Here is a 26,791-nt window from a genome sequence, read left to right on the forward strand (position 1 = left end):
CAACTCAGGGCTTCCCTGGTGGCGCAGTGGTTGAGAGTCCGCCTGCCAATGCAGGGGACGCGGGTTCGTGCCCTGGTCCGGGAGGATCCCACGTGCCGCGGAGCAGCTGGGCCTGTGAGCCGTGGCCGCTGGGCCTGCGCGTCCGGGGCCTGTGCTCCGCAGCGGGAGAGGCCACAGCAGTGAGAGGCCCGCATACCGCAAAAAAAAAAAAAAAAAAAAAAAAAAAAAAAAGGAACAACTCAAATAAACAATCTAACCTTACACCTGAAGGAACCAGAGAAAGAAGAACAAACGAAACCCAAAGTTAGCAGAATGAAAGAAATCATAAAGATCAGAGCAGAAATAAATGAAATAGAAACAAATAAAACAATAGCAAAGATCAATAAAACTAAAACCTGGCTCTTTGAGAAGATAAACAAAATTGATAAACCATTAGCCAGACTCATCAAGAAAAAGAGGGAGAGGACTCAAATCAATACAATTAGAATGAAAAAGGAGAAGTTATAACAAACAGGGCAGAAATACAAAGCATCCCAAGAGACTACTACAAGCAACTATATGCCAATAAAATGGACAACCTGGAAGAAATGGACACATTTGTAGAAAGGTATAACCTTCCCAGACTGAACCAGGAAGAAATAGAAAATATGAAGAGACCAATCACAAGTAATGAAATTGAAACTATGATTTAAAATCTTCCAGCAAACAAAAGTCCAGGACCAGATGGCTTCACTGGTGAATTCTGTCGAACACTTAGAGAAAGGCTAACACTCATCCTTCTCAAATTCTTCCAAAAAATTGCAGAGGAAGGAACATGCCCAAACTCATTCTATGAGGCCACCATCACCCTGATACCAAAACCAGACAAAGGTACTACAAAAAAAGAAAATTACAGACCAATATCACTGATGAATACTGATGCAAAAATCCTCAACAAAATACTAGCAAACAGAATCCAACAACACAGTAAAAGGATCACACACCATGATCAAGTGGTGTTTATCCCAGAGATGCAAGGATTCTTCAAAATATGCCAATTAATCAATGTGATGCACCATATTAACAAATTGAAGAATAAAAACCATATGATCATCTCAATAGATGCAGAAAAAGCTTTTGACAAAATTCAGCACCAATTTATGATAAAAACTCTCCAGAAAGTAGGCATAGAGGGAACTTTCGTCAACATAATAAAGGCCATATATGACAAACCCACAGCCAACATCATCCTCAATGGTGAAAAACTGAAAGCATTTCCACTAAGATCAGGAACAAGACAAGGTTGCCCACTCTCACCACTCTTATTCAACATAGTTTTGGAAGTTTTAGCCACAGCAATCAGAGAAGAAAAGGAATCCAAATTGGAAAAGAAGAAGTAAAGCTGTCACTGTTTGCAGATGACATGATACTATACATAGAGAATCCTAAAGATACTACCAGAAAACTTCTAGAGCTAATCAATGAATTTGGTAAAGTAGCAGGATACAAAATTAATGCACAGAAATCTCTGGCATTCCTATACACTAATGATGAAAAATTTGAAAGTGAAATCAAGAAAACACTCCCATTTACCATTGCAACAAAAAGAATAAAATATCTAGGAATCAACCTACCTAAGGAGACAAAAAAAACTGTATGCAGAAAATTATAAGACACTGATGAAAGAAATTAAAGATGATACAAATAGATGGAGAGATATACCATGATCTTGGATTGGAAGAATCAACATTATGAAAATGACTCTACTACCCAAAGCAATCTACAGATTCAATGCAATCCCTATCAAACTACCACTGGCATTTTTCACAGAACTAGAACAAAAAATTTCACAATTTTTATGGAAACACCAAGGACCCCGAATAGCCAAAGCAATCTTGAGAACGAAAAACGGAGCTGGAGGAATCAGGCTCCCTGACTTCAGACTATACTACAAAGCTACAGTAATCAAGAGAGTATGGTACTGGCACAAAAACAGAAAGATAGATCAATGGAACAGGATAGAAAGCCCAGAGATAAACCCACACACATATGGTCACCTTATCTTTGACAAAGGAGGCAGGAATGTACAGTGGAGAAAGGACAGCCTCTTCAATAAGTGGTGCTGGGAAAACTGGACATGTACATGTAAAAGTATGAGATTAGAACACTCCCTAACACCATACACAAAAATAAGCTCAAAATGGATTAAAGACCTAAATGTAAGTCCAGAAACAAGACAAAAAGACAACCCTCAGAATGGGAGAAAATATTTGCATATGAAGCAACTGACAAAGGATTAATCTCTAAAATTTACAAGCAGCTCATGCAGCTCAATAACAAAAAAACAAACAACCCAATCCAAAAATGGCCAGAAGACCTAAATAGACATTTCTCCAAAGAAGATATACAGACTGCCAACAAAGACATGAAAGAATGCTCAACATCATTAACCATTAGAGAAATGCAAATCAAAACTGCAATGAGATATCATCTCACACTGGTCCAAATGGCCATCATCAAAAAATCTAGAAACAAATGCTGTGACAAAGTGAGAGAGTGGCATGGACATATATACACTTCCAAATGTAAAATAGATAGCTAGTGGGAAGCAGCTGCATAGCACTGGGAGATCAAGTCGGTGTCTTGTGACCACCTAGAGGGGTGGGATAGGGAAGGTGGGAGGGAGTCGCAAGAGGGAAGAGGTATGGGAACATATGTATATGTATAACTGATTCACTTTGTTATAAAGCAGAAACTAACACACCATTTTAAAGCAATTATACTCCAATAAAGATGTAAAAAAAAAAAATCTACAAACAATAAATGCCGGAGAGGCTGTGGAGAAAAGGGAACCCTCTTGCACTGTTGGTGGGAGTGTAAATTGATACAACCACTATGGAGAACAGTACGGAGGTTCCTTAAAAAACTAAAAATAGAACTACCATATGACACAGCAATCCCACTACTGGGCATATACCCTGTGAAAACCATAATTCAAAAAGTGTCATGTACCACACTGTTCATTGCAGCTCTATTTACAATAGCCAGGACATGGAAGCAACTGAAGTGTCCATTGACAGATGAATGGATAAAGAAGATGAGGCACATACATACAATGGAATGTTACTACGTCATAAAAAGAAACGAAATTGAGTTATTTGTAGTGAGGTGGATGGACCTAGAGACTGTCATACAGAGTGAAGTAAGTCAGAAAGAGAAAAATAAATACCTTATGCTAACACATATATATGGAATCTAAAAAAAAAAAAAAAAAAAGGTCATGAAGAAGCTAGGGGAGGACGGGAATAAAGACATAGACCTACTAGAGAATGGACTTGAGGACACAGGGAGGGGGAAGTATAAGTTGGGACAAAGTGTGAGAGTGGCATGGACATATATACACTACCAAACGTAAAATAGATAGCTAGTGGGAAGCAGCCGCATAGCACAGGGAGATCAGCTTGGTGCTTTGTGATCAGCTAGAGGGGTGGGATAGGGAGTGTGGGGGGGAGGGAGACACAAGAGGGAAGAGGTATGAGGATATATGTATATGTATAGCTGATTCACTGTTATAAAGCAGAAACTAACACACCATTGTAAAGCAATGGTACTCCAATAAAGATGTTAAAAAAAAGAAAAAATGATCTGAAAGGTGTGCTTGGGCTCGAGATGAGTAGAGCATAGCGGTGACTGGTTTAAGGTTAGTTACAATATAGCTTTGCTAAAGTGACAAGACCCAGGTGTTTCCTGCAGAGCTCTCTTTGTTGCCAAAATCTGCTTACACAGGTGGGCCCAGCCACGGCATGAGGGGGACACAGGAGAGCTGGCTATGGAGGTGGGAACCCCTTCAGGAACAACAGTGCACCCTGAGGGCTGGCCTAGCAGGACTTCCTCTGACTGGTCAGCGGTGGCTCCCCTGTGGGAAGGAGGGAATGTGCATGCCCAATGCCTTACCCTGAGCACAAGATGTCCTTTATGTGCTATGTCTGCTGTTTGGTAGTTAACCAAGGTGAAACAGCTTGGAGCAGAGTCTGAGTCATCCATCTTGCCAGGCTGTGAATCCATCCATTCACTCATTTCCTCACTCGTTCCACAAATAACTCTTGAGGGCCCTGTGAGACAGGCACTGCCAGAGGCACTGGGGTGCTAGAGCGCTGTCAGTCCCAGCCCATGGGTCGTGATGCTCACAACCAGATGCCTGAGGCACTCTCCTGGACCCATGTGACCCAAAGGGAGCCCCACAGACACTTCCCTCATTGGGGCCTATGTTGCCGTTGGACTGGACCTTGTAGTTCTTATTATGATGGTCCTGCAGGATGTGCTTCAGCAAAACTGTCAGGGAACTTTGAGGAACAAGATTTGTCACTCGCCGCCTTTCCTAGAGGGTACAGGGCATACAGATGGGCACACAGAGGGCCACACAGAGAGAACTCTGTGGAGAGGGAGGGAGGGAGCATGGACATGGGCTTCTGCCTTTAGTAGGGCCCAAGGGTGGCATGTCTAGAGCCTTCATAGGCTAATTCAAAGCATAGAGCAGGAACTATGGTGCAGGAAAGGAGAAGGGGGTCCCTCAAGTGGTCAGTTATCTAGGTCACCCAGGGCTTTCTGAAAGAGGGGTCTTCAGGTGTGCGGGTGCCCAGCTCCTCATCTGGTTGTTTTGTTAGTAGCTGTGCCTTACAGTAGGCAATCTGTCGCTTCAAGATGGGTGTCTTCAAAAGGAATGCCTTGGCAATCGAAAACTTAACGTCCAGTGCTAACCCCACACGAAGTGAACAGAACAGACAAAGATCCTCAGCTTCGTGGCACTTACAGTGTAGTAGGAATAGAGATGGAACCAGTGAACATCTTTATAAAAGTAAATAGAAGAGTTTACCGGAAGGTGATGGTCACTCTGGGGGAAAAAGTCAAGGTAGGGTAAGGTAGGGTAGGGAAGGGTGCTCTGCATTGGGTGGGGGGGATGAGAGATGAGTGTTACACAGAGTCCAGGGAGGTCTCCTGGAGCACAGAGGACATCAGCCAAGTGCACATCTGGGCCCTGGTGTCCAAGCAGGAGGAGCAGCCCCTCATGCAGGTGCATGGCCCATTGTTTGTCCTGGGGAGGACAGAGCAATAGGCCAAGAAGGTGAGGGAGGGATGCAGGAGGAACAGATCATGTTGAACCTTGTAGGCCCTGCAAAGACTGGTTTTGGGGGAGAACAGAAGCCAGTGGAGGCCTTTGAGAAGAGCAGGGTCTGGCTCTGACATACCTCCTTTGGGGAGACATGGTGGATCATCAGTGTAGTCCCAGGGGGCGATGCAGAGGCAGGGACAGGGGAAAGTGGACAGAGGTGGTAGCATCTGGACACAGTTTGAAGCTGGACCAACAGGATTTCATTAATGATGAATGTAGTAGGGGGAGGGAAGGGGACTGAACTGAGGAAGTGTCTGCATGTCTGGGAGGCGATTTCTCACTCCTCTGGCCATGGTTGGCTGCTACTCCCAGGTGTCTTGCCCCTTGGATTCAGCAGGGTCCTTTCATACTTGCTCAGAGCTGGTTTCCTGCCATGAACAGTTGTCAAAGATCCTTTTTGTATTAGGCTTGGGTTTGTTGAACATTTTTGAGTTCACAAAAGGAGGCTGGGCCAGGAAGATGATGCTAGGGGAGCATCCTGGCCTTCCTAGCCCCAGCTTTCCCCATCACAGTGGCAGCTTTCCATGTTAATGTGGTCTTGGAGTGGGCGGATTTTCATCTTCCAGATTTGGGCATTATAAAAGCCACTTTAGATGTAGATTTTAGGAAGAACCATGAAATGAAAGTAAGTCTCTATGACATCGTTTCCACACAGAAGGGAACCTGCAATGCATTTTGCTAGACAGTGTGGAGCAGTCTAGGGAGAACTCATCCTGATATCTCTCTTGTTCCCATTCGCCCTGCCAAGAATGATACCAAAAATGTTCTTTCTTGATTAACACTATGAATATATCTCTCCCTCCCAAGAAGCTGAAAATGGCTCAGAATCTCCCAGTTCATGAAATTAAAATTAAAATTTAAATTAAAGTTCTCACTATAGTTTTCAAAGATCTGCCAAATGGCTGCATTTTACCTCTCTAGGCATATTTTACACACCAATAACAAACATAATCAGAATGAGTAATGTAAGATGTAGCCTGTGACTTTGTATTATATTTTGTTTTTTACATTCCACAATGCTGTTTAGGAGCCAGGAAGACATGGGTGAGCAGAAGGGGGTCTCAGCTCAGTCATCGTGGGATTTACAATCTGGGGAGCAACACCAACAAGAGAAGAACCACTGTGTGGAGAACCAAACCATCTTGGGTCTGCTTGCTCGTGTGCAGTAAAGCCAAACCTGTTGTGGTGAAGGAAAGTGCAGCGTTTTTTGCAGGCACCAAGCAAGGAATCCAGGCAGCTAATGCTTAAAAGGCCCAAACTCCTCAAAGGCTTGCAGGCAAAAGTTTTTGGGGCAAGGGAGAAGGTTGTGGGGTGCGTGATCTACTCGTGGACATTCTTCTGATTGGTTGGTGGTGAGGTAATCGGGAGTCAACATCATCAACCTTCTGGTTCCAACCAGTCTGGGGACTATGTGCTTGTGGGTAGCATACAGTTAACTTCTTCCACCTGGTGGAGGGGTTTCAGTATCTACCAAACAGCTAAAAGGATATGGCTCAAAATATTATCTATAGCTCTTGAGGGGTAACTAAAAGTCCTTGACTTTGTTTAATGGCTAAACTATTATTATTTTGTCTTGCTTGACTGTTTTCCTTTCTTTTTGCATTTTATCACTTCTCTGATTAAATTTACTCTTTGGAAATTAGGGAAGGCCTAGGAGGCTAATGTTTTCTAAAGACAAGAGGCAGCTGAAGGACATGGGGGAGGGTCTATTCTGGGAAGGCCCCATAGGGTCCTGCTCAGTTACAGAGAGACTAAATGCCCTGCTTGAGGGAGTCTAGAGGGTTTGGCGTCACAGCCGAGGCCACTCAGACATGGCACAGATGGCCTCTTTAGGGACCCACAGCCAGGCTGGGGCTTCAATAATCAGGATGTGTCAGCCCAATGGTCCCTCAGCAATTTCCGTCTATATTCTCCATGGGAATTCCCACCTCTAGACATACTCTCTGATTTTGCTGAAGATGCACCTGACCATGATCTTTGTCTTCCATCGTAAATGTGTTTCTTTATAATAAATTTGTGAACCTCATGGGGAGATAACGAATCTATCACTATCTTGTTCACTGGTGATATTTATTATTATTGCATTCTTAGGATATGCCTTTAAATTCTCTTCCTTTATAATTTAGGGTGCCAAGGGTGACGGGGTGGCCTTTACACTAAATTCTGTCATTCACAAGACCTGAGGTAGCAGGAGAGAAAAAGACAGAGAAAAAGGCAGGAAGAAAAGACCCTTTCCAGGAATATATCCTTCCTCTAATTCAGCACAAGTGCTCCTCCCCCAACTGCCTCCCGATTTTTCTCTTGCTTCACACATATGTAATGAAGACATTTTGCAAATCTTAAACATTAAATCTTTTGATTTATCTTAAAGTTCTACACCCTTGCAGCCTCTCCCATCTGAGGTCACGGTCCCTAGGAGAATGTACTTCACCTCTTGAGGAAGGTGGCAGAGTGATATGGACACACCCTAAAGATTCCTTTAGCCCCCTTCCTGTGGACAGGACCAGTCCTGGGAGAGCCAGACTGGAAGAGAAAGGGAGGAAAGCACCTCCCCACCACCACCCCCAGCACCAGTACTGACAGGTCAGGAACCACGTGCGGGAGGAAGAGAGGGAAGGAGGAGAGCTGGGGTCAGAGCTGCATCCCTCTGCCCCTTGCCCAGGTTTTAGCCAGAAAGAAAGGCACACATTAGTTGAGTGAGGGCTCTGAGATCAAAGGCCACCAGAAAAGGCAGCGGACTCCTCAAGTCCCCAGGAGATGCACTGTGGTTGTCAGAAGAGACACTGAGATTCAGCTTTCCCAGGGCTGCCCTCATTCCCAGAGTGTAGAGGAGGGGTCCACAGTCCCAGCAGATACCGAAGGCAGCAGAGAAGAGCAGAGTGGGGGTAAGGGGGGGGTTCCTGGCAGGGGTATATTTGTCCCCTGGAGTCATCATAACAAAGTACCACAAACTAGAGGGCTTGAAACAACAGAAATGTATTGTCTCGGGGTTCTGGAAACTTGGAGTCCAAAGTCAAGGTGTCAGCAGGTCTGTATTCTCTCTAAAGGCTCCAGATAGAATCTTTTCTTGCCCCTTCCTGGCTGCTGGTGCCAACCATCCATGGCATTGCTGGGATTGCAGCTGCATCACTCCAATCTTTGCCTCCCTAGAACCTTGGCTATCTCCCCCCATGTGTCTCTCTCCTCTTCTTATAAGGACACCAGTCATTTGGACCAAGGGCCCACCCCATTCCAGTATGACCTCATTTTAATTTAATATTACATCTGCAACCACCCTATTTCCAAATAATGGAATTAGGAAATTAGGACTTCAACTCATCTTTTTTTGGGGGGGAGGGATGCAATTCAACCTATAACAAGGAGTGATGACTCTGGTCAGGGACCCAGCAGGTACTCAGGTGTCTAGGGCATTAGCAGGATCCCAAGTGAGGCCAAGCCAACAGGTAAACAGGGCCTGGCACTGATGATGTCTTTGTGAGAACTGGAAACAGGTGCCCCCATGGTCTGGTGCCCTGCACCCAGGTGTCCCAGGCAGTGATGGTGAGGGGCTCCAGCTTCTCCATAGAGGGGTCTGTGAACTTGGATGGGAAGAAAAAAATATTTATTTTCACTAATCTCTAACTGATGTTTTGTACTTCTTTTAGTTATAAACGTGGGCAATAAACTACTGTAGTATTAATGACACTGGTAGGGTTACCAGATTTAGCCAGTGAAAATATAGGATGCCCAGTTAAATCTGAACTTCAGATAAACAACACATATATGTGTTTTTTGGTCTTTTTTAAAATTGAAGTATAGTTGATTTACAGTGTTGTGTTAGTTTCTGGTGTACAGCAAAGTGATTCAGTTATACAAATATATATATTCTTTTTCAGATTCTTTTCCATTATAGGTTATTACAAGATATTGAACATAGTTTCCTGTGCTATACAGTAGGAACTTGTAAACAACATAATTTGTTTTAGTATAAGTAGATCCCATGCAATATTTGGGACATACTTATATTTAAAAATTATTTGCTTTTTATCTGAAATTCAAGTTTAACTGACAATACTGTATTTTATTTGGCAACCCTAAGTTATCTTTGTTCCCAACAGCAATTAGCTATTTCCATTTACATTATGGTTGGTGTAGATATCATAAAATATTGATATATGCATCAGTTCTCCAGAATTGCTGGAGGTATTAAGCCAGGTGCCAGCTTATTTAATGCATTCATAAGGAGCACATTTTATCATATAGTGAATTAGTCTTTCCCTCCTGTGTGTCTCCTGTGCTCCCCACACAGAGTACTTCATGTCTGACTCTTCTGGTCACCATATGTTTGGGTTTCCCCCCACCAAGCAACTCCACAACACCAGCTGGGTATCCAACAATTTAACTCAATTAAAACACTATACACCAAGAGATAACATCAGATCCCACAAGACTGTCCCCATTTCAGGCTCCAGTCACAAGTAGTAGGTTCCCAGGTTGCCCACAACTTCTGTCCCACTTGGCTACAAATCAGAAGTTCTCACAACCACCTCCTTAGGTTTGATTAATTAGCTAGAGCAAGCAGCTCACAGAATTCAGGGAAACACTCGCTTACATTTATCAGTGTATTAAAGGATATGATAAAGGATACAGATGAGCAGCCTGATGAAGAGATACTTATGGTGAGGTCTTGGAGGGTCCCAAGCACAGGAAGTTTTGTCCCGTGAACCTAGGGTGCATCACCCTCCCTGTACGCGGATATGTTCACCAACCTACAAGTTCTCCAAACACCATACTTGGGAATTTCTTATGGAGGCTTCCTCACGCAGGCACGATCAATTATTAACTCCATTTCTAGCCCCTCTCTCCTGTCTAGAGAAGTGAGGGGTGAGGCTGAAAAATTCCAAGCTTCTAAGCATGGCTTGGTCTTTCTGGTGACTAGGAACCACCCAGGAGCCCACCCAGAGTCACCTCATTAGAACTAAAGATGCTCCGAGTATTCTTACAACTTAGGAATTCACAAGGGATTTGGGAGCTCTGTGCCAGGGACTGGGAGCGAAGAACAATATATATTTTTTCTATTATCTCATATATAGCAAAATTTTAAAAAATTATTTTGCTATTTCATTATAACTGGTTTCCTTTGTCATTAACATAGTTCATTTTGTTTGCTTAGAAACGTGAGACTTTGGAGTCTGGGGTCTTCACCAGATGACCCCATCCAAGCGCAGAGACCCACCCACAGTCTGACAGCCCTGGCTGGAACAGCCTACACAGTCCCAGCACACCTCCAGGGGAGTCTGACGAGTCTCACCCACCCCCTCTCTGAGCCATAAGGTCATCTTAGAGGCTGGTGTCGGGGTGAGAATGAGAATGAGGAACAAGCACCCTTAAAGAATGAGAAGCCCCCTTAGGGACTGCTCTGATGGCACAGGGAAAAATCTAATTTGTTCCTGCTACCCAGTGTTACACGGTAAGAGAGCAGGTGGGGCGAAAGACCAGATTATTCTAGAGAAAGTCAATCCTCTTTGCTGTGCACGCGTGCATCATAGTGGTGTGTGTCTTGTGTTCCACTCTATAAGTGGCCTGGGGGCCTGTAGCAACCACTTCCTTGTTGTCCACTCCAACGCACCACGCCCTCCTGTTCCTTCCCTGAATGCCTCTGTCCACGCATGCGCCCACTCCTCCCGCCTGCTCCTCCCTGGCCCATCCCACTTTCCGCAATCCGGCTACTTCAAAGATCTTGGTGACGTGGGTGACTCAGGACAACAGGCACTTTCCTACTCTGATTCTCTGACACTTGGGGTGACTGCATGTGTCCCCAGTCATACTCTAAACATTTCCAGGACAGGGAGCAGGGTGAAGCCAAATGCTGACTGAGAACCCTGCAGGGGAGCCCCTCAACCTGGCATACCCTTTGTGCTCAATAGTTGTTTGTTGCATGAGTGAATGGATGGATGGGGGAATTGAATTAAACAGTAGGTGTCACATGAAACTTGGTTTAGAAATAATGGATGTTCCACCAGAATTACCTTTAAAGTATTTAAGTTATTTTAATTTACTTTATCCACTTTATCCACTTTGGAGAATGAATTTGTTCTATGTGCAAATAAAATTAATATTTTTGTTTCTTATTGAAGTATAGTTGATTTACAATGTTGTGTCAGTTTCAGGTGTATAGCAAAGTGATTCAGTTATATATATATATTCTTTTTCAGATTCTTTTCCATTATATGTTATTAAAAAATATTGAGTAGAGTTCCCTGTGCTATACAGTAGGTTATCTATTTTATTTATAGTAGTGTGTATATGTTATTCCTAAACTCCTAATTTATCCATCCCCCACCACCTTTCCCCTTTGGTAACCATAAGTTTGTTTTCTATGTCTGTGGGGCTATTTCTGTTTTGTAAATAAGTTTATTTATATCATTTTTTTAGATTCCACAAATAAGTGATATCATATGATATTTGTCTTTCTCTGATTTACTTCATTTATTATGATAATCTCTAGGTCCATCCATGTTGCTGCAAATGGCATTATTTCATTCTTTTTTTGGCTGAGTAATATTTCATTGTATTTATAAAAAGTATTTAAGTTATGTTAATTTACTTTATTCACTTTGGAGAATGAATTTGTTCTGTCAATGTACAAATAAAAGTAGTATTCTTAACTTATAAGTGGAAATTAGTTAATATTTATTGAGCTTTTCCTCAACCAAAATACCATGGTCTGAGTTAAGACTCTTGCACCCACCTGCCTGGGCTCAAATCCCAGCTCTCCCACATGCTGTTGTTAATTACCCTCCTTGGGCCTCAATTTTCTCCATCTGAAAAAGGAACAAAATTAGAATATACCTCATAGGCTTTTGTGAGGGGTAAGGAAGTCCATCTATAGAAACCACTTAGATGGATGTCTGCTTTATAAGGAGCATATTCGAGGATGTTACCTAATTTAGTCTTGAAATGTGTGGGTGTCACATGATGAGACTGATCTAACGGATCCAGAGAGGGACCTGGATCCCTACCCTGCCCCACCACCAGTTGCTGACCCCAAAGCATTGAGATGTAGATAGAGATGGATAAAGTACATAAAATACATTTAGAGCTGAGAATACAGAGGGCTGCTTCTCATTTACATCTAACTATAAAAAACAGAGTGCCTCACAGACAAATTTTATGCCTGTGTTTCAAGAGAAACAAGTTAACATCACCACCATTTTAAACAATTGAATTAAAGTTCACACTACAGAGCTCTCACTGCCCTGTGTGTGTGTGTGTGTGTGTGTGTGTGTGTGTTGGGATGAGAGAGAATTTGTAAAAGCCTTCCCAGGGACACTACCTACCCATCGCTTTCCTGGAATATGCTTAATATTCTGCAGTACATAATAGGTTAAGAATGTATGGAGGGACTTCCCTGGTGGCACAGTGGCTAAGAATCTGCCTGCCAATGCAGGGGACGCTGGTTCAATCCCTGGTCTGAGAAGATCCCACATGCCACGGAGCAACTAAACCTGTGCGCCACAACTACTGAGCCTTCACTTTAGAGCCTGTGCACCACAACTACCGAAGCTCATGCACCACAACTACTGAACAACAAGAGAAGCCCCACAATGAGAAGCCCGTGAACCCCAACGAAGAGTAGCCCCCACTCGCCGCAACTAGAGAAAGCCCACACGCAAAAACAAAGACCCAATGCAGCCAAAAATAAACAAATACATAAATAAATTTATATATAAAAAAAGAATGTATGGAAACACTTTTCTAAAAGGTGATTATAACATCTATAAATATATATAGCATATCTATATAAACTTTTCTTTCAGGAAAATATGGGATTATTGTCTTAAGGAGTACATCCTTATTTAAAAAGATCTTTCTGTAGCCCCAAGTTGGGTAGCTGATTTTTATTCCTGGCCAGTTTTGAGAATCCCTCAGAGCATAGGAAAGGAAAAAGGGGACCACCAGAGAGGGGGTAGTTACCCTGAAACCTTTTGCAGGATGACCAGCAGAGAGACTGCACAGAGCAGCAGCAGACCACAGGGCCAGTACTCATGAGAAATGCAAGCTGAAAGTAGCCCTGTGCCTCCCACTTAGGCAGGATTTTTCACCCAGGGGTCTGAGAGCCTTAGGAGTGCTCTGTGCACAGCCCAGAAGAAATTTCAGATACCAGAGACTTTGGTTTATTCTGATTGGCACATGAGAAAACATTGAATGCCGGGGTTTTCTTTTTAACTCCAGTGCCTTCTGATGGATCTAGAATGTGAAGGGAGGAAGGCCAGTGGGCAGCTGGTCTCTCCAGCTTGGACTCCACATACATAGGCACCTCAAGTAGGAGGTCACATGTCTTAGCATGTACCTTTCAAGGGATAAATATGCAGCTGCATTTTTTAAGTGTAGCCAAGAATCACATCTCTTTTTTCACACAGTGGAATGTAATACTATACTTCCTTTTTTAAAAAATGCATGTTCTCGAGCTTCCCTGGTGGCGCAGTGGTTGAGAGTCCACCTGCCGATGCAGCAGACATGGGTTTGTGCCCCGGTCCGGGAAGATCCCACATGCCGCGGAGCCATGGCCGCTGAGCCTGCGTGTCCGGAGCCTGTGCTCCGCAACGGGAGAGGCCAAAAAAAAAAAAAAAAAAAAGCATGTTCTCTTCAACCTTACTCCCAGAGTGTGATTCAATAAGAAGAGGCCAAAGAAAGAGAGTTTGGACAATCTCTAAAAATATACAAATTTTCAAGGTACACCCCATATGGAGCTCGCTTTATTGAATCTGCTTATAACTGCTTGATCAAACTGCAAGTGTTTGTAAAAGCTAGCATTTTTAACATCAGGAAGCCAGTAGGAATTTGTGCCCTTATTTCAAAAACAATGGTAAAAACCTAGTGTGAGATGGTGCTGATGTTCCAGTATCAAAGATCAAAATGACATTTGCCCATTATAAAAATCATCCTCAATTAACTATGAAAAATACTGTCAGAACATTTTTATCATCCTGAGCTGAAACTCTGCACCCATTAAATTATAACTCCCCACAAGAAGGAGGAGATATGGGGATATATGTATATATATAGCTGATTCACTATGTTATAAAGCAGAAACTAACACACCATTGTAAAGCAATTATACTCCGATAAAGATGTTAAAAAAACAAAAACCAAATATCTACAAAAATGTAGTCAGTGTAAATGTTGAGAGTGACTGACTTCAAGCTCAGAATCTTGAGAAATAATTCCTTAAATGAGTAGATTTAAGCCTAAATTAAATTTGAAAATGGTCACTTATTCAGTAGGAAAGTACTTAGAGCTTTCCTTTAAAAAATTACATGTAGGGCTTCCCTGGTGGCACAGTAGTTAAGAATCCACCTGCCAATGCAGGGGACATGGGTTAGAGGCCTGGTCTGGGAAGATCCCACATGCCACGGAGCAACTAAGCCTGTGCAGCACAACTACTGAGCCTGCACTCTAGAGCCTATGAGCCACAACTGCTGAGCCCATGTGCCTAGAGGCCATGCTCTACAAGAGAAGTCACCACAATGAGAAGCCCGCTCACCGCCACTAAGAGTAGCCCCTGCTCGCCTCAACTAGAGAAAGCCCGTGTGCAGCAATGAAGACCCAATGCAACCAAAAATAAAAATAAATAAAATTGAAAAAAAAAATTTTTTTTAATTATAACTGCCCTTTCTCCCCTCCCCCAGCAACCCACATTTTACTTTCTGTCTCTATGAATTTGACTACTCTAAGTACCTCATATAAGTGGGACCATGTGGTATTTGTCACTTTGTGTCTGGCTTATTTCACTTAGCATAATGACCACAAGGTTTATCCATGTTATAAGAAATGTGTCAGAATTTCCTTCTATTTTAAGGCTGAATAATATTCCATTGTATGTATAGACCACATTTTGTTTACCCAAGTGTTGATGGACACTTGGGTTGCTTCTACCTTTTGACCATTGTGAATAATGCTGCTATGAACATGAGTGTATAAATACCTGTTTGAGTCCCTGTTTTCTGTCCTTTTGGGTATATACCCAGAAGTAGAATTGCTGGATCATATTTAATTTTATGCTTAGTTTTTTTTTGAGAAATCACCATATTATTTGCCACAGTGGCTGTAGCATTTTACATTCCTACACCAGTGCACAAGCGTTCCAGTTTCTCCACCTCCTTGCCAACATTTATTGTTTTGTTTTGGGTTTTTTTTTTTATACTAACCTTCGTGGGGGTATGACATGACATTTCATTGTGGTTTTGACTTGCATTTCCCTAATGATTAGTGATGTAGAACATGCCGCAACCATTGACATTATGAGATTATTATATTGTTGATATTATGAGATTTTAATATGAGCGATTACCAAAACAATGAAAAGAACTCCCGTAAGTCATGTTTTGAAGTGAAGGTTGAGGATAAGGGAAACCATGGTGTTTGGGAGGGAGATGGGATCCCTGGGGCAGGACAAGATGTGGTTGGGGGCTTTGTGTAGAGTGATAATAGGTTTAAGAACTAGTTGATTAAAAACTTGAATGTAAGACCTGAAACCATAAAATTCCTAGAAGAAAACACAGGCAGTAACTTCATTGACATCAATCTTAACGATGCTTTTGTGGATCTGACTCCAAAGGCAAGGGAAACAAAAGCAAAAATAAACAAGTGGGACAACTTCAAACTAAAAAGCTTCTGCACAGCAAAGGAAACCATCAACAAAGAGGCTGCCTACAGAGTGAGAGACGATATTTGCAAATCATATATCTGATAAGGGGTTAATATCGTAGGTATGAAAAGAACACATATAACTCAAAAACAAACAGATGAAAACCAAAACAAAAAACCTGATTAAAAAATGGGCAAAGGGGACTTTCCTGGCAGTACAGCGGTTAAGACTCCAGGCTCCCAATGCAGGGGGCACGGGTTCGATCCCTGCTCAGGGAACTAAGATCCCACATGCTGCATGGTGTGGCCAAAAAAAAATAGGCAACGGATCTGAATAGACATTTTTTGAAAGAAGATATACTGATGGGGAACAGGCACATGAAAACATGATCAACATCACTAATTATCAGGGAAATGCAAATCAAAAGCACAATGAGATATGACTTCGCACCTGTCAGAGTGGTTATCATCAAAAAACTACAAATAACAAATGTCAGTGAGGATGTGGAGAAAAGGAAACCCTCCTACACCGTTGGTGGGAATGTAAATTGGTGCAGCCATTATGGAAAACAGTATGGAGGTTTCTCAAAAAACTAAGAATAGAACTACAATATGACTCAGCTATTTCATTTCTGGGTACAGGTGGGCCTCAGAGATATTGCGGATTCAGTTCCAGACCACTGCAATAATGTGAGTCACAATTTTTTTGGTTTCCCAGTGCAATAAAAGTTGTGTTTACACTAAAATGAGTCTTTAAGTGTGCAATAGCATTATGTCTTAAAAAATGTACATACCTTAATTAAAAAATATTTTATTGCTAAAAAATGTCAACTATCATCTGAGCCTTCAGTGAGTTGTAATCTTCTGGAGATAGTAACATCAAAGGTCACTACTCATAGATAGACGTAGCAAATATAACAATAATGAAAAAGTTTGAAATATTGCAAGAATTACCAAAATGTGACACAGAGACAAAATAAGTGAGTAAATGCCTTTGGAAAAATGCTGCCAATAGACTTGCTGGGTGCAGGGTTGCCACAAAGCTTCAGTGTGTAAAAAACAAAAAATATCTTCAAAGTGCAATAAAATGAGGTAGGCCTTTATTTATTCAAAGAACACAAAAACACTAATTTGAAAAAATGTATGCACTCCTCTGTTCATTGTAGCATTATTTACAGTAGCCAAGATATGGAAACATCAATGGTCCATTGATGAATGAATGGATAAAAAAGATATGGTATATATATATACATATATATATAATATATGTGTATACATATACACATATATATAATACATACATATAATACATACATATAATGTATATATGTGTGTGTATATATGTATATATATACATGATGGAATACTGCTTAGCCATAAAAATGAGTGAAATCTTGTCTTTTGCAACAACATAGATGGACCTTGAGGATATTATGCCAAGTGAAATAGGTCAGATAAAGAAAGAAAAATACCATATGATTTCAGTCATATGTGGAATCTAAAAACAAAAAACCAAAACATAACAAAAAAAATCAATGAACAACAACAATAAAAACATAGATACAGAGAACAGATTAGTGATCACCAGAGGGAAGGGGTTTGGGGCAGTAAGCAAAATAGGTGAAGGGTGATGAATGGGAACTAGACATGTAGTGGTGATCACTCTGTAGTGTGCACAGATGTTGAACTATAATGCTGTACACCTGAAACGTCTATATATAAAAACAGAACTAATCTAAGTCATCAGCCCTGACACAGAGGTACAGGAACACATACTCAGTAATACCCCAAGCATCATACACTTTGGATGGGAAGGACAAAAGGAGGGTCCACAGGGACAGGGACTACTTAGCAGAATATGAGGTCCATACCCAGAACCCAGCTGGTGGTTTGCAGGTGTTTAGGATGGGTCGTCTCTCCCCCAGCAGTCAGCCACAAGAAAAACGCAGAAATCCCAGTTCCAAAGTAGAGGGTGGGCTGTGGGGGGCAGTTTGCTCCCCTGAGAGAGTCAGACATGGGCAAAACATGCCCCTGGCATTCTGGCCCCTCTTACAGCACTGGGCAGTGGCACATTTGAATAAGAACTCCTCACTTCTTGGCTGAAAATTACTAACAAGAATGGAGGAGGGGTAAGTTCCTGGGTGTCTGTCTTGCCAGACTTCCACTCCTGGGCAACACCAATGGGTCATGGCTAAAAATCAGCAGGAAAAGAGATACATTTCTATTGAAATCACCCTCCTTCTGCACTGAATGCCCTATTCGTTTTCAAGCAACTCTTGCCTCCTCAGACCTCGTTCACACAAGACTTTGAGAACCCGGCTCACAGAACAAGGACCACGGTGACTTCTAAGCACCGCAAGGGGTGGTTCCTCAACCAGGTGGGACTTCTGCTGGTGGGTTTCCAACAGCCTGCTCTGTCCTTTTAGACCGTCACCCAGAGAGGTTTAGCACACCCTTCCTAGCCTGCCTTGGCTCATTTTGAGGTCGCCACATTTAAAAGTCTCAAGAATAGTGAGTACTTAAAATACCAAGATCCCTTTTCCTTGTATTTACATGTACATGTATAACTGAATCACTTTGTTGTACACCTGAAACTAACACAACACTGGTAATCAAGTATGCTCTAATATAAAATAAAAATTGTAAAAATATATAAAATGTTACTCAAAAAAGAAAAAAAATGAAAAAGGGAAGTGGGCAGCAGTGCTTCTCTGTGTGTCCTTAACGGTGAAATGCACCGTTTCCTTTGGGAGCCTCCACTCTTTCTTGGCAGCCTGCTTCTTTATCTGGTTGGGGCAGTCCTGGGGTCACCTGTATGTGCAGATGCCAAGGGAGGCAGCTGTGGGTGTTGGTGTGACAGCCACGTGGGCATCTTGGACATGCATTTGACTCGTATTTCACAGCTCCAGAAGCCCTGCTTCCTTGGCCCAAGCAGTGTGATGCGAGACAGCAATGCCATGCCCCTGACAACCACTCTCCTTAAAGGGATGGAAAGAACATATGACAAGCCTCTGTGCACGTCCCCGGCCTTGGACACTCTCCATTGAAGCTGTTGAGTTGCTGCACATGGACCAGAGCCTCATGACCCCTGACCCATCAGTTGAGCCAGTTGAGAGGGAAGAGGAGGCTTGCCCGCTGTCCCCACCTGGGCTGCTGGGGCTGGAGGTGACAAGTGCACCAGGGCCGGAAGCTGTTCCTGATGTGGGTCAGGACTCCAGAATATTTTCCAAACAGAGAAACCCCTGCAGCTGAAATGGAGCAGGACCCTGTGGGGATCCTGGGTACAAAAGCCTTTCTGTGTCCCCCATTTCTTGATTACAGGAAGCAAGCGTCATTCAGCCTCCATGACCTTCCCTGAGTTCTAAGGGGCAGGTTCAAACTGTTGCTAATCAGGGAAGGGAGGGGATGCAGAGACAAGGGAGGAGCAGTCAAGAAACAGTAATACAACCTTGAGGCAGGGGCCTGGTTCCCCCTCAAGGGATATACATAACAATACCTTTGAGCTGTCTTGCAGATACTGAAACCCCACCAGGTGGAAGAAGTATGCTGCCCACAAGCACACAGACCCCAGACAGGCTGGAACCAGGAGGTTGATGAAGCTGACTCCCACTTACCTCACCACCAACCAGTCAGAAGACGGTCCATGAGCTGATCAAGCCCTGCTCTTTGAATCATTACTATAAAACCTCTCACTACTCCACCCAGGTCGGGACATACAGTTTTGAGGGCATTAGCCCACTGTGACCCCCTTTGCCTCGCAAAGCAATAAAGATATTCTTTCCTACTTCACTCAAAACTCTGTCTCCGAGATTCTGTTCGGTACTGGTGTACAGAGGCTGAATTTCAGCTACACAGCCACTTACACCTAAAAAAGCCCAGGAGTGAGTACCCAGGCCACATGCCCTGACCTTAGGTACAAAGTGGAATTCAGCAAGAGAACAGATCTGGTAAAACTCCTCTACCTACCTTGGCTGCCCACCCAGCATATGGACTTTTATCTACAGTAAAGAACCATGAGCTCCAATTGGTCATGCTAACCATGAACCGCTCTTCTGTTTTATTATGTAGCCATGTTTCTGGCCAGTTCTTCTTAAAATTCTTGGCTTCATCCCAACAGTGTAATCGATCCACCCTGACAGCCTACAACATTTTTGCATTTCTCTGTATGTGGATTATATATGCTGGAGCCAGCATGACCAGCGTATCTTGTGTCATTTGTTATTTTTTTGTCGTTTAGTTTTGAAAGGCAAGATGCAGAGTCAAAAATCTTTAAAACTAAAAAGCAACATCTTCTAAAATAATTAACTTACAGGCTAGGAAATATTAATTTCTGAGGTAAAAGACTAATTGACCTGGGGTGTCATAGAATGCAGCCTCACTGGATGTACAGAAGGCAGAGCAGAGGACGACACTTCTCTTCCTAAGCACAGCTCTTTTCTCGGCCTCCCCCTTAGCTAGGGTTGACCCCACCCTCCCTCCAGAAAGGGTGAGAACCGGTGAGAACCAAGAAGGGGTTCAATCCAGTAGCAATCTAGGCCTTGTGTGCTGGTTTAAGGAAGAACTGAGGATGACAGATGGTTCTTAACCTCAATTTACCTAAATGTTGATTTTTAAAGACTTGACGTATAAACAAATACATGGAATAGTAGTGCAAGGCAAAATTAAAGCAAAAACAAATCAAAAAACTGAAGAAAGTTAAAATCCTAATTATAAAGAAAACCAGAGTCACCTGAAATCCACCCTGAGTTGAGGTGACTAAACTATCCTAACTCAGTGTGTGTGGGATGGGAACATGGCTCATGTAACTTGTAAGGCAGGGAGCTGTCTTCCTGGCAGGGTGGGAGGGCCGCCATGTGCCGAGCAGGACCGGGCTTGGTTAAGGTTTTCCTTATGCCAGCCTGTGTCTGAACCGTGTCATAAAGTTTCCAGTGAAGGTCTCCAGCTTTGTTTTTATTAATGAGGACAGGAGGAAAGAAATACCATTATAAGCGTCTTGAAAACACTTTGTCATTTTTCCAAAACGCTTGCTTCAAGTTAGGTATAAACTAAGATGAAATTGTTCAGAAGTGTTTTAGTGCTTTTACGTACAAACAAAAGAAAGAAACCAGCTTGCGATTATGTTAAAACTGCAAGGTTGAGATAAAAAAGGAATCATGCAGGTCCTTCTGGAAGAGACACTAGGGACTTGTGTAACAGTCCACATGACAGAGAGGTCATCCCTGGGCAGGGCAGAGGCAGCCATCCTGGAGGCAGTGTTCATTCTGAGTAAGATCAAAGTCCAGAGACTGGGAGGGAGGTGAGGAAGCCCTGTCTTCCTTGTGGCTTGCTCAGATTACCCAAGGCCATCAATTCATTAAAGAAAAGAAAAATGGTTGGTGCAGACAAAGTTGATTTTATAACCTATGAATGGGCCCCAACCCCAGATGGGTTTCTCTGTGGTGGCAGAGTGAACACTTAAGGAAAGGACTTAAGAACAATTCCCAGTATGGAGATTATTCAGTGGAGATGCAAGAAATGCAGGATGAGGTGAAACTGAGTCACAGTGCTGGAGCTGGCAAATGTGTGAGGGGCTCAGGAAAGAGGCCATTGAACCCTCCCTCCTTGGAGGCACAGACAAAGGGAAAGGCCAGGGCAGAGCCAGGTGAGAGGGAGGGACTTCCTCCCTAGCCGATGAGAGTCAGGGACTCCAGGACCTTCCCTGTCCCTGTCTCTGTTCACTGTCCACAACCCCACCCCCAGCTCCTCCTTGGCCTTGCTTGACCTAATCCACTTCTAGTGGAAGTGGAGGTGCTCTGTCTAGGGACTTGTGGCCTCTGCAGATTTATAGTTGGGCCACTATTTTCTACTCACTTCACAGTCACAAGTACAGAAACAAGCTGCTTATGATCTTCTAACTTCTACAACTACTTTTTTTCTCTACCTGTTCTATTAATCTCTGAGAGAGGGTCAAGCTATATTTGTGATTTTTTTCTCTATATTTGTGATTTTTTTCTATTTCTCCCTTCTGTCAAATTTTGTGTCACGTATTCTGAAGTTCTGTTATTAGGTGCACACCATTCAGGATTGTTATGTCCTCCCAAGAAACTGACATTTTATCATTTATTGTCCCTCTTTATGTCTCAAGTCTATGTATCTGCTATTGCTCCAATTATGTCACCTTTCTTTTTTTGTTATTCCTTTTTCCACATTGGTACTTTCAACCTGTCTGTGTCTTTATACTTCAAATGCATATAGTTGGATCTTATTTTTTTTATCTAGTCTGAAAATCTTTGTCTTTTAATTGAAGTTTTTAGTTTACTTACATTGAATGTAATTATCAATATGATTGGTTCAAGTCTACGATCTTGCTATTTGTTTACTAAATAGTAAACAAATGTCCATCTGTTGTTGTTGTTCCTTTCTTCTCCCTACCTTGTGGGAAGAGGCGTATGATCCTAATAATTTTTAGTCTTTAAATTTATTTTCTGTATTTTTAAAGCTGTACTTCTTGTATCATAATTGTTTATCCTGTTAGATTTCCTAAACAAAGCCACTGCTCTGGGCTGACTGTTGGGGTCCCAGGGACTGGGTGGGGCCATAGACATGGCCCCTCATGCTTCATGGGAGTATTGGTGTGTGAGTAGGATTCTGACACCAGTTCCAATGTGTGGGTTTCCCCGTACTGCCAAGTAATTCTCTGACATCAGCTAGATATCCTACACTCAACTCAAATCTGACACTACCCAGTGATAGCATCAGATTCCACAGATTAAGGGCTCAGTCTCAGACTTCAGACACCAATTCCAAGTCCAGATTGTCACCTGTGCATCTGACTGGCTATAAATCAGAAGTTCCCCTGACCCCCTCTTTGAGTTCCATTAATTTGCTAAAGTGGTTTGCAGGACACAGGAAACCAGTTTACTCATTAGATATTATAAAAGGATATAACTCAGAACAGCCAGATGGAAAAGATGCACAGGGTGAGGTATGGGGAACAGACATGGAGTTTCCATGTCCCCCTCCAAGTGTGCCACTCTCCCAGCCTGAAAGTTCTCTGAACCCCCACCCCCATCCAGTCCTTTTGGGTTTATACAGAGGCTACATTACATAGGCATGATTAAATCACTAGCTATTGGTGATTGAACTCAATCTCCAGCCTCTCTCCCCTCCTCAAAGGTCAGGGGGTGGGACTGAAAGTTCAGACTCTGTGATCACTTAGTTGGCTTCACAGTCAACCTGCCCCCATCCTTCTGTGCTTTCTAAAAACCATTTCATTAACATAACAAAAAACAACTTACTGCTCTCTTCACAGGAAATTCCAAGAGTTTTAGGAGCACGGTGCTAGGAACAGAACCTGTCTAATTATAAGTAACAATATCAAAATGAGCCTAAGTGATGTTTGTAGGAGCAGCATCCTGGACAGTCCAGGTTCCGGATTATAATATTGAATAGTGTGGGCAAGTCCAAAATGTGCAAATGAGAAACCAAGAAGGCTGGGAAAGGAGCTGTGTGGGGCTCTGCTCAGGTTCAGAGGGGCTGTGGGAAAAGGAGGCTGGGGAATGCCCCTAGCCAAAGGGCAGGCAAAACCTCAGGACCCGTCACATGTGCCTAAGGGCTCTCTCTTCAGCAGTTTGAGGATAGTTGATTTCAGTTTCTTCTAATTTTACCATGGTTTGATCTCCTACAATTTTTAATTTATTTGGAATTTACTGATATGGACATAAGAATAAATTATTTTTCTACACTGTTGACCAGTTACCAATGAGATTTTTAGTAACTATTTCTCTTCCTCATTGATTCTTGATCCTTTCTTAAACCTTATACATTAAGTTCTTGTATGTAACAGGATACATTTCTTTCATTTCTAGTCAGTTCATTTCTAGTCAGATACATTTCTAGTCAGTTCTGTTTATGTACCTTTTTCTGAATTATTACTACACTATTTTAAGTATCAGTGCTTTATATTTTACTATTTGGTCTCTCCATTACTCTTACTTTTTAGAATATTCTTTGATATTTTTGCCTGTATATCTTGCCAGATAAACTCTAGATCCATTCTATTAATTTCAAAAATACCTAAACAAGGAAAAGAAACAAAAAAGAACTAAACATTTTTAAAGGCTATAGAAATTGTGTTTGGAATGCAGTACCTTTGCAATACTTAGTTTTCTTTATTTTTTTTTTTTAATTGGCCATGCCACATGGCATGTGGGATCTTAGTTCTTCGACCAGGACCAGGGATGGAACCTGTGACCCCTGCAGTGGAAGTGTGGAGTCTTAACCACTGAAGCACCAGCAAAGTCCTCAATACTTAGTTTTCTAACCTAGAAATGAGGCAAGTCTTTATAGTTAAGACTTTGGTTAACGTCTTCCTAAACTCTGGTAGGTTGTCTTTATACTTATTTAGAGTATTCTTAGGTTTTTAAATTTTTGTTAGTGTTGCTGTTGTATTGGTGAATGAGAACTTTTCCTTTTCCCTATCATGCTCTATAGAAAAACTAATTTTTTTCCCTTGTAGTTAGTCCATTTATTGCTTCCTCTTGTTAGTCCTGAGAACCTTCTAGTTTATTCATTTGGATTTTGGGGTATACAACCATAATGAAACAGGAGGGAGGGGGGCAGAGCACAACCTTTAAAAGAATGACATAGGGCTTCCCTGGTGGCACAGTCGTTGAGAGTCCGCCTGCCGATGCAGGGGACATGGGTTCGTGCCCCAGTCCAGGAAGATCCCACATGCCATGGGCTAGGCCCGTGAGCCATGGCCTCTGAGCCTGCGCGTCCGGAGCCTGCGCTCCGCAACGGGAGAGGCCACAACAGTGAGAGGCCCGCATATGGCAAAAAAAAAAAAAAGAATGACATAGCCATAGGACATGACAAAAACTGGTTAGAACCAACTAGATCCAACATGGCAAAGGATTCGACTTCCAGTAGATCTTGAGCCTCATTAAATGTTTATAGTAATATGTTAGCATGCTAAATGACACGCCCACTAATGCCATGACAGTTCCGAGGCCGACCATAAAAGGCCAAAAAGTGGGCAGTGGCCCAGTTCCTGGAAATCCCTTCCCCTTCCCCAAAATAGTGGGAATAATCCTCCCACCCATTAGCCTATGAAATTACCCATCCCATAAAAACTAACCACTTCATATTTCAGGGCCTCTAGCCTTCTGAGATGGCTCTCACTCTGTCTGTGGAGTGTGTTTCTCCCAGGGCCATTTTTACCATTTGATACAGACCACATTCTGTCTATGGAATGTGTATCTCTCTAAATAAATCCACTTCTTACCTATCACTTTGTCTCTCACTGAATTCTTTCTGCCATGAGACATAAAGAACCTTAGCTTCAGTAACTCCTGAGGCCAGGTGTGTGATTTTTCAGTTAAAAGACAGTGGGTTCAAGTCCCAATCTGTGTTCTGGCCATGTTCAAGTCCCAGCCCGTGGGTTCAAGTCACATCTGAGGTGCATAGTTTCAGCTGGAAATTCATGAAGGGACAGTGATAAGGTAAGAAAATGTTGAGAGTTAGGTCTTGGTCGTAGAAGGGCTTGAGGGATTCCATGAGCCAGGTGTACTGGGGAGTATGCTCTGCCAATGTCTGCCCATTTTTGATGGGCTGGTCAACCCCGAATGCTTCAGGGCTCTGATCAGGAATCTAGGTTTAGACCAGAGGAATAATGGCAATTGGCATGGTTTGCTATAAAAAGCTGGTGTGGAACGGCTATGCTTAGGCACATCCAACAGCAGGTCCAGGACAGAATTATTACTGCAGGATTTGATAATCTATACTCTTCTCCTTGACTCTGGTTTTTCTCTTACATTCTATGTTCATTCCTGTTTTATTTCTTTCTTTCTTTTCTTAACCCCAGAAGACATGTGTGGCTGCCAAGATGTACTTTTTATTGACAAGTGCTGACCGTTTATTCCCGACTTGCAGCTAGGCCAACTCCCGTTCATCATCAACACTGTGGGGGACACCTTCTGTACCATTCCTTTGTGGCAACTTTTTGGGCACTAACACCTGGTTGGGAGACTACCTTGGAAGGGATAGCACCTAAAATCATAAGTGCAAATCTTGACCAAATTGCATGGTGGATTTTGACATAAGAGGGGAACTTTTGGATAGCATGGAAATTAAAGACCTCACCTCAGGCTTGGGTCTGAAATGGGTCAAGCCACATCAATCCCAACCAATACCCCTCTGGATCATATTCTCCGGGATTGGGGGAAAAAATCAGATAACAGATATTAAAAAGGAAAAACCATATTACATTATATAATCAGGTTTGGCCACAATATTAGTTAGAAAGCCAAGAAAAGTGGCCACTAAATGGGTCCCTGAGTTATGATACTATATTGTAGTTAGGTTTATACTGTAGAAGAAAATTAAAATGGAGTGAGATTCTGTATGTTCAAATTTTCACGGCCTTGTATTTAGACAATGAAACCCAAAGGAATTTAAGGAATGTATAGCTCAGAGGGATAACTCTAGGAAGAACACAGAGGACATTTTAACTGACCCACCCTATGGGGCCATGCAGTACACTGGGTGGGGAACAGTGCCATTCTTGAGGTAGACCCACAATGGAATTAACAGGTAAATTCTATTGATAAGAGATAGACAAGACCATATGATTACCTGTTTAATAGAGGGCATGAAGAAACTTACAGTAAAACCTGTTAATTATGAAAAGGTAAAAGAGATCCAACAGGGACAGGACAAAAATCCTGCAGTCTTCCAAGGGAGACTAATGGAAGCTTTTAGGAAGTATATGAACATAGATACCTCCTCCCCGGAGGGACAGACCCTTTTGGCTCTGAGTTTCATAGCTCAGTCTGCCCCGGACAGCAGGCACAAAATTCAGAAGGCAACTGCTGGTTCTCAGACTCCAATGAATGATTTGCTTCAATTGGCTTATTAAGTTTTCAATAATAGGGATATGGCCAAGAAGGCTGAATGCACCCAGCAAAACATGCAAAAGGCCCAAATACTGGCAGTGGCTTTGTCTGCTCAGAGACCACCAAAGGGGAAGCCAGC

This window comes from Mesoplodon mirus (assembly GCF_964341445.2).
Source record: "Mesoplodon mirus genome assembly, chromosome: 4".
Lineage (NCBI taxonomy): Eukaryota > Metazoa > Chordata > Mammalia > Artiodactyla > Ziphiidae > Mesoplodon > Mesoplodon mirus.